The following is an 8,215-nucleotide window of genomic DNA, read 5'->3' as shown; positions in this document are numbered from 1 at the left end:
CTTCAGTTACAGCTATTGTGGCAATGTTTTGTTTAGAACAGGATATGACAAGAAGCATGTCGTTTTACATAGTACCCTCCAAGCTCATCATTAAGCTCGGGGCCCTGGGTCTGAACACCGCCCTGTGCAACTGGGTCCTGGACTTCCTGATGGGCCGCCCCCAGGTGGTGAAGATAGGAAACAACACCTCCACTACGCTGATCCTCAACACAGGTGCCCCACAACGGTGCGTGCTTAGCCCCCTCCTGCACTCCCTGTTCACCCATGACTGCGTGGCCACGCACGCCTCCAACCCAATCATCAAGTTTGCAGATGAGACAACAGGCCTGATTACCAACAATGATTAGAGCCTACAGGGAGGACGTGAGGTCCCTGGCGGTGTGGTGCCAGGAAAATAACCTCTCCCTCAACGTCAACAAAATTAAGGAGCTGATCGTGGACTTCAGGAGACAGCAGAGGGAGCACGCCCCCATCCACATCGACGGGGCCACAGTGTAAAAGGTGAAAAGCTTCAAGTTCATCGCCGTACACATCACTGACGATCTGAAATGGTCCACCCACACAGACAGTGTGGGGAAGAAGGTGCAACAGCGCCTCGTCAACCTCAGGAGACTGAAGAAATTCGGCTTGGCCCCTAAGACCCACACAAACTTTTACAGATGCACTATTGAGTGCATCCTGTCTGGCTGTATCACTGCCTGGTACGGCAACTGCACCACCTGCAAATGCAGGGCTCTCCAGAGGGTGGTGGGGTCTGCCCAACGCATCACCGGGGGCACACTGCCTGCCCTCCAGGACATCAACAGTACCCGATGTCACAGGAAGGCCAAAAAGATCATCAAGGACATCAACCACCCGAGCCACAGCCTGTTCACCCCGCTATCATCCAGAAGGCGAGGTCAGTACAGGTGCATTAAAGCTGGGACCGAGAGACTGAAAAACAGCTTCTATCTCAAGGCCATCAGACTGTTAAATAGCCATCACTAGCTGGCCTCCGCCCAGTACCCTGCCCTGAACTTAGTCACTGTCACTAGCTGGCTATCACCCGGTTATTCAACCCTGCACCTTAGAGGCTGCTGCCCTATGTACATAGACATGTAATCACTGTTCAATTTAATAATGTTTACATACTGTTTTACTCATTTCATATGTATATAGTGTATTATACTGTATTCTAGTCAGTGCCACTCCGACATTGCTTGTCCTAATATTTACAGTCATATGAAAAAGTTTGGGCACCCCTCTGAGGCTGCATTAATAATTTACTCTGTTGTCACAGAAAATGATCACAGTGGCATGCCATTCATTTTCTAATAAAAGCTGAGTACTGGGGTATTGTCCAGACAAAGATTTTTAGTGTAGCAATATTAAGTTGTATGAAATTAAATCAGATGTGGGCACCCTTGTCATTCTGTTGATTTGAATACCTGTAACTACTTGGCACTGATTAATTGGAACACACAATTGGTTTGGTGAGCTCATTAAGCCTTGAACTTCATAGACAAGTGCATCCAATCATGAGAAAAGGTATTTAAGGTGGCCAATTGCAAGTTGTTGTTCTCTTTGACTCTCCCCTGAAGAGTGGCAACATGGGGGCCTCAAAACAACTCTCAAATGACCTGAAAACAAAGATTGTTCAACATTATGGTTTAGGGGAAGGCTACAAAAAGCTATTGCAGAGATGTAAGCTGTCAGTGTCCACTGTGAGGAACATAGTGAGGAAATGGAAGACCACAGGCACAGTTCTTGTTAAGGCCAGAAGTGGCAAGCCAAGTAAAATATCGGAGAGGCAAAGGCGAAGGATGGTGAGAACGGTCAAAAACAGCCCACAGACCACCTCCAAAGACCTACAACATAATCTTGCTGCAGATGGTGTCACTGTGCATCGTTCAACAATTCAGCGCACTTTGCACAAGGAGAAGCTGTACGGGAGAGTGATTTGGAAGACTTTTCTGCACACACGCCACAGAGTAGTTTGAGGTATGCAAACGCACATTTGGACAAGCCAGCTTCATTTTGGTATAAGGTGCTGTGGACTGATGAAACAAAGATTGAGTTATTTGGTCATAACAAGGGGCGTTATACATGGCGGCAAAAGAACACAGCGTTCCAAGAAAAACACTTGCTACCCACAGTAAAATTTGGTGGTGGTTCCATCATGCTGTGTGCCAGTGCCGGTACTGGGAGTCTTGTTAAAGTTGAGGGTCGCATGGATTCCACTCAATATCAGTAGATTCTTGGGAATAATGTTGAAGAATCAGTCACAAAGTTGAAGTTACGCCGGGGCTGGATATTTCAACAAGTCAACGACCCAAAACACTGCTCAAAATCTACCCGGGCATTTATGCAGAGGAACAAGTACAATGTTCTGGAATGGCCATCCCAGTCCCCAGACCTGAAAATCATTGAATCTGTGGGATGATTTGAAGCGGGCTGTCCATGCTCGGCAACCATCAAACCTAACTGAACTGGAGATGTTTTGTAAGGAGGAATGGTCCAAAATACCTTCATCCAGAATCCAGACACTCATTAGCGGCTATAGGAAGCGTCTAGAGGCTTATTATTATTTTAGCAAAAGGAGGCTCTACTAAATATTGATGTGATTTTTCTGTTGGGGTGGCCAAATTTATGCACCTGTCTAATTTCGTTTTGATGCATATTGCAAATGTTCTGTTAATCCAATAAACCTAATTTCACTACTGAAATATTACTGTGTCGATCAGTTATTTGATAGATCAAAATGAAATTGCTGATCCAAACACCCAATTATTTATAAATGGAAATTGTCAGGGGTGCCCAAACTTTTTCACGACTGTATAGATTTCTAAATTCTATTATTTTACTTTGAGATTTGTGTGTACTGTTGTGAATTTTTAGATACTACAGCGCTGTTGGAGCTAGGAACACAAGCATTTTGCTACACACGCAATAACATCTGCTGTGTATGTGACCAATAGGTATATAATTTTATTCGATTCACCTTAAGTACCTTCAATCAACAGCAGAGGGGGCTATGCATTCAGCTCAGTAGTAGATGTCCAAAATCATATACATATAATAATGTATATTTTCAAGATTCCACTTTAACTCGTTAGTACTGTCTTGATAAGATCTTGATGTATCAATGTACTTGCTAACCAATTATGTATATAAACATGAGTATATGTGGTCCTCTGTAGCTCAATTGGTAGAGCATGGCGCTTGTAATGCCAGGGTAGTGGGTTCGATACCCGGGACCACCCATACCTAAAAATGTATGCACACATGACTGTAAGTCGCTTTGGATAAAAGCGTCTGCTAAATGGCTTATTATTATATATGTCTATGGCGCTAACCTTGCTCTTTTTGACACTATTTCTAGAATCCGGGGGTTTCTTGTAATGTATCCTTTGTAATATCAGTGTCTTTATGGGGCTTCTCTGTTAAAGCCAGCAGCTTACTTGAGCTGATGCCATAGACACAAAGGCACCATGTCCCATATATCTTACCAGTAAAGGGATCAAAAAGAACTGGGGAGCAAGATCACCCATTACCACACACACACGCCCCGGACCCCACCCAGCCAGACCGTAATGCCAGGCATATGCCCCCACACCACGCAAGAAAATCGACCCTTGGAACATAAGGAGCAAATGATGGAGGATTAGCGCTCTCTCTCTCTCTCTCTCTCTCCTTTCTCTTGCTCTTTCTGATGTCTAATTCTCCACAGCTGAAGGGACACATGGCACTATTCCCTAAAGTGGGGCCAAGGTCAGATTGGGGGTGCCGGTGCAGACATCGGGGGTGCAGACATTGAGAGGGTCTGTGGTATCTAGTGTGTCATTCACTCATTTCTGTTCAACGGTATTTAATAGGGAAGGGGCTGATTGACCTTTAAATAAACCTTTCTGGCACACGTCTTTATGGGGCTACAGTATAGCCTATGGACACATTTTACAATGGCAATGTAAAAAGTGACTAATGTGTTTTACTCTACAGTAGTAGAGGTTAACTGTACCACATGGCAAAGAGTCAGCTTGATTAGCCTGGTTGCCATTTTGAACCAGAATGGTTACCACATTGACTTCTGGGAATGATGCCTTGCCTGAATGTGCAGTTTTACTGAACTGATACTCTCATTCCTACGATGTACGTCTGTTACCTTGTCCATCTCCTCTCTCTCTCTCTCTCACGCTCACTCTCTCTGTATCTCTTTTATACACACACATTCCAATCATACCACCATAGGGAAGGGACAACATTGATACAGGGTCACTCATTTAATCTCTGACCCTCCTCTGCACTTGATTCAATTAACTCACTGGGCTTGATATTCACTACCAAACACAAGACAGCGACAAAAACAACACACACAGACACACATTGCCCTAAATATTTGTGCTTTACATCTTGTCACAAGTTCCCCACAGGGAGCTGTAGCCTACTGCCTCAACCAAGAGAGGGCAACAATAGCACATTTGGCCTGTCAGTCAATCTGGATCACTGCTACTCTGCTACCATCCCTCTCTAATGAAGGCGGCTGTTATTTGTATGTCTCAGACCCACCAGCAGTTGCTGCTATCACTCATCACCACCCCCATCAGCCTGGGAGCATGCTTCATAAAGCTCTCTGTTACTGTAGGTTTATAGTTACTCCTGCCCAGGGCTGCAGTTGGAACTGGACTTTTTGAGGGCCGGCGGCAGCGGCGGCGTCTCCCTGATTCCTCTCCCCTCATTTTTCAGGCAGTGACAAGGACACAGCGCCCCTCTGACAGGACAGCATGGTACCAGAGGCCCCTATAGGTGAGTTGTCTCATTGCAGTGCCGACCGTTGTAATGTACTGTGTGTTGACATGGCCTGCCCGACACACACACACACACACTGATATATCCGTGATATCATATCACATAGCACTGCGTACAATCCGGAGCAGGAAGCTCATTGTAAGGAATGACTAGGAATAATGACTAGGATTCAGTTTCTTAAAATCCCTTAACTTGACAAAGCCAATATCATGTTCATGTCTCAACAACGGGTGTAGAGGTTGGAGTCTAGTTAGGAATGCTGGCAGGTTTTAGGTTTTGTGTGGGAGAGTCTTCCTTCACTCACAATGGGACGGATGGTGGGAATGAAACATTGGGAAAGCAACATTGAAGATGAAAATAAGCTTTTTCTATTTCTCTCTGCATGGTTAGACATGACCATCTGACCCAGAGATTGGCTAAGGGTTTATTGACATGCTGGAGAACACTTTTTTGGGAATCTGGGCTGGTTAAGTAGGACACTTTGAATGAAAGAATGGATATCTGGGCTGGTTAGGTAGGAAAATGTAATGAAATAATGATTATCTGGGCTGGTTAGGTAGGAAAATGTAATGAAATAATGATTATCTGGGCTGGTTAGGTAGGACAATTTAATGAAAGAATGATTATCTAGGCTGGTTAGGTAGGCCAATTTAATGAAAGAACGGATATCTTAGCTGGTTAGATAGGACAATTTAATGAAAGAATGGATATCTGGGCTGGTTAGGTAGGACAATTTAATGAAAGAATGGATATCTAAGATGGTTAGGTAGGACAATTAGGTAGGACAATTTAATGAATGAATGGATATCTAAGATGGTTAGGTAGGACAATTAGGTAGGACAATTTAATGCAAGAATGAATATCTGAGTTGTCAGATAGCAACAGATAATATTTTAAAAGGTCACACTTGTGTATGTTTTAAAGATGTTTATGGGTGGCCTGTGTGCTTTCTCTGAAAGACTGCGGCACAACTGTACACATGTTTGCCCTCTAGGGCAGATAAAGAAGAAAAATAAGAAAATAAGAAAAATAATAATAATAAACTAAATGAAATGAAATTATGAAATTGAATTTTAAAAAATGAAAAATTGAGTTTAAAAAAAATGAAAAGAAAAAAAAAGAATGGAGGGAGCTGCAGAGTGGCAGAGGACAAGTGCTGTAGTTTCACCGTCACTCCATCCATCAGCTTAGATGGGATGACAGTGGGGATGACAGACAGCTGGGTGCCTCTGGGGGTGGAGGAGGAGAGGAGAAAGGATGGAGAGAAGAGGAGTAGAGAAGAAGAGAGATTATATAATGGAATAATCATATGGAGAGATTAGTAAATATGAGAGGAGAAGTGGAGAGGGGGATAGTAACAGAGAAGGAAAGGAGGGGGTTTGGAGTAACAGATGAGGGGCTTACTGCGATTCGGAGGGGTGTGATGCTGCTTTAGTAGGAGATTCTGTCTGGAACGGACGAGCTGAGAAATCCACACTGCAGCTGTGAATTGTTCACCACCTACACACACCGCCTGTTGAGACACACACTCCATGTGCTACGCACACACACACACATTCACCGCTCATTCACTCGCAGGTTAGATACGCACACACACGCACAAACACACACACACGCACACACATGAACATAAGCTTATGAGGATATTTGTATTGAGCAATAGACTACTTTTCAAAAGAGCCTGAGACGTTGTTTTTGTCCCTACGTTAATCATTAAAATGAAATGAACCCTTGAGATATGTACATTTCTGAGTGGTTGGTCATGTTAAATATTAACATATTGTTTCAGTTGCAGTGTCTCTCTGGGTAATTCGGGGATATTGACTTATGGTGTGGCACATCTGGACAATTGGATTTTGTCCCTATCAACAATGGTTATCACGTTGGCCTACATCCCCTTTTATACACAGCTCAATAATAGACCCAGTCAAATTGCTACATGGATCAATACAACACAGAATAGAATATGATGTTATAAGCCCGTGTAGCTCAGTTGGTAGAGCATGGTGTTTGCAACGCCAGGGTTGTGGGTTCGTTTCCCACGGGGGACCAGTATGAACAAAAAAAATGTATGCACTCACTAACTGTAAGTCGCTCTGGATAAGAGCGTCTGCTAAATAACTAAAATGTAAATGTTATAGCCTATAAACAATGGTTGAAGGAGATGTGTTATATGGGTAAGTGTTCTGTTGCATATTCTGGAAGTTAGAAGGTGTGATGTTTTGCAAGCACAAGGATTTGACTTGATTCAAATAATTTGGTCCTGTGTGGATCAGTTGGTAGAGCATGGCGCTTGCAATGCCAAAGGTTGTGGGTTCGATTCCCGCTAGAGCCACCCATATTTAAAATATATGCACGCATGACTGTAAATCGCTTTGGATATAAGTGTGTGCTAAATGGCAAATAATATTATATTAATCTGTGATCACTAGGAGTAAGGCTACTGGCCTAGGTATTTATCAGGTTGTCATTATAGGTCATGAGGCATTAGAACAAGTTAATTACCCATTTATAAGCATAAGGCAATTTACATGTACATTTTTAGTCATTTAGCAGACGCTCTTGTCCAGAGCGACTTACAGGAGCAATTAGGGTTAAGTTCCTTGCTCAAGGGCACAACGACAGATTTTTCACCTAGTCGGCTCGGAGATTAGAACCAGCGACCTTTCGGTTACTGGCACAACGCTCTTAACCACTAAGCATACCTTACAAATACTATGGCCTTCATAAATGCATCAATACTCATATTCAAACTTTCTAGTGGTTAAGAGCGTTGTGCCAGTAACCGAGAGGTCGCTGGTTCTAATCCCCGAGCCGGTTCTAATCCCCGAGCCGACTAGGTGAAAAATCTGTCGATGTGCCCTTGAGCAAGGCACTTAACCCTAATTGCTCCTGTAAATCGCTCTGGATAAGAGCGTCTGCTAAATGACTAAAATGTAAATGTATATATTTTGCAGTGAGATTAGAGGTCCAGTATAGACGGAATTATTTCTGTCATGGCAGATTGAAAATGAATAATGATCAGTCCTAGGACACATAACAGGGTTATTTAGAAAGGCAGAATGAAACATGCTATTTCCCAATTTTGGAAATATTGGTGAACGTTTGAAACAATATTACAAAGTTATTCATTTGTGTGTACAAATAGTTACATGGATTTGATCATTTATCCCATAACCTGCACTTCAATATTTGTTATTACAGTTTAAGATTGCAGGCTTACAAAATAACATTGATTTAAAAAATATATATATGTAAAAATAAAAGTTAATTTCGGTTATATTTCGATTATCAAATAATCTTCCATTGAAATCTCGATAAAACCCAGTTCAATGTACCTGTTGTCTGGCCTCACTTCGCCGCTCATTGCTCACACCCGCCCTCTCACTTCTCACTCACTCACTCTGTAGTCCCGTTCGGTTAATGTTCT

The sequence above is a fragment of the Coregonus lavaretus genome (assembly GCF_964263955.1).
Source record: "Coregonus lavaretus genome assembly, chromosome: 38".
Lineage (NCBI taxonomy): Eukaryota > Metazoa > Chordata > Actinopteri > Salmoniformes > Salmonidae > Coregonus > Coregonus lavaretus.
The sequence above is the reverse complement of the archived record's forward strand: the minus strand, read 5'-3'. Positions refer to the sequence as shown.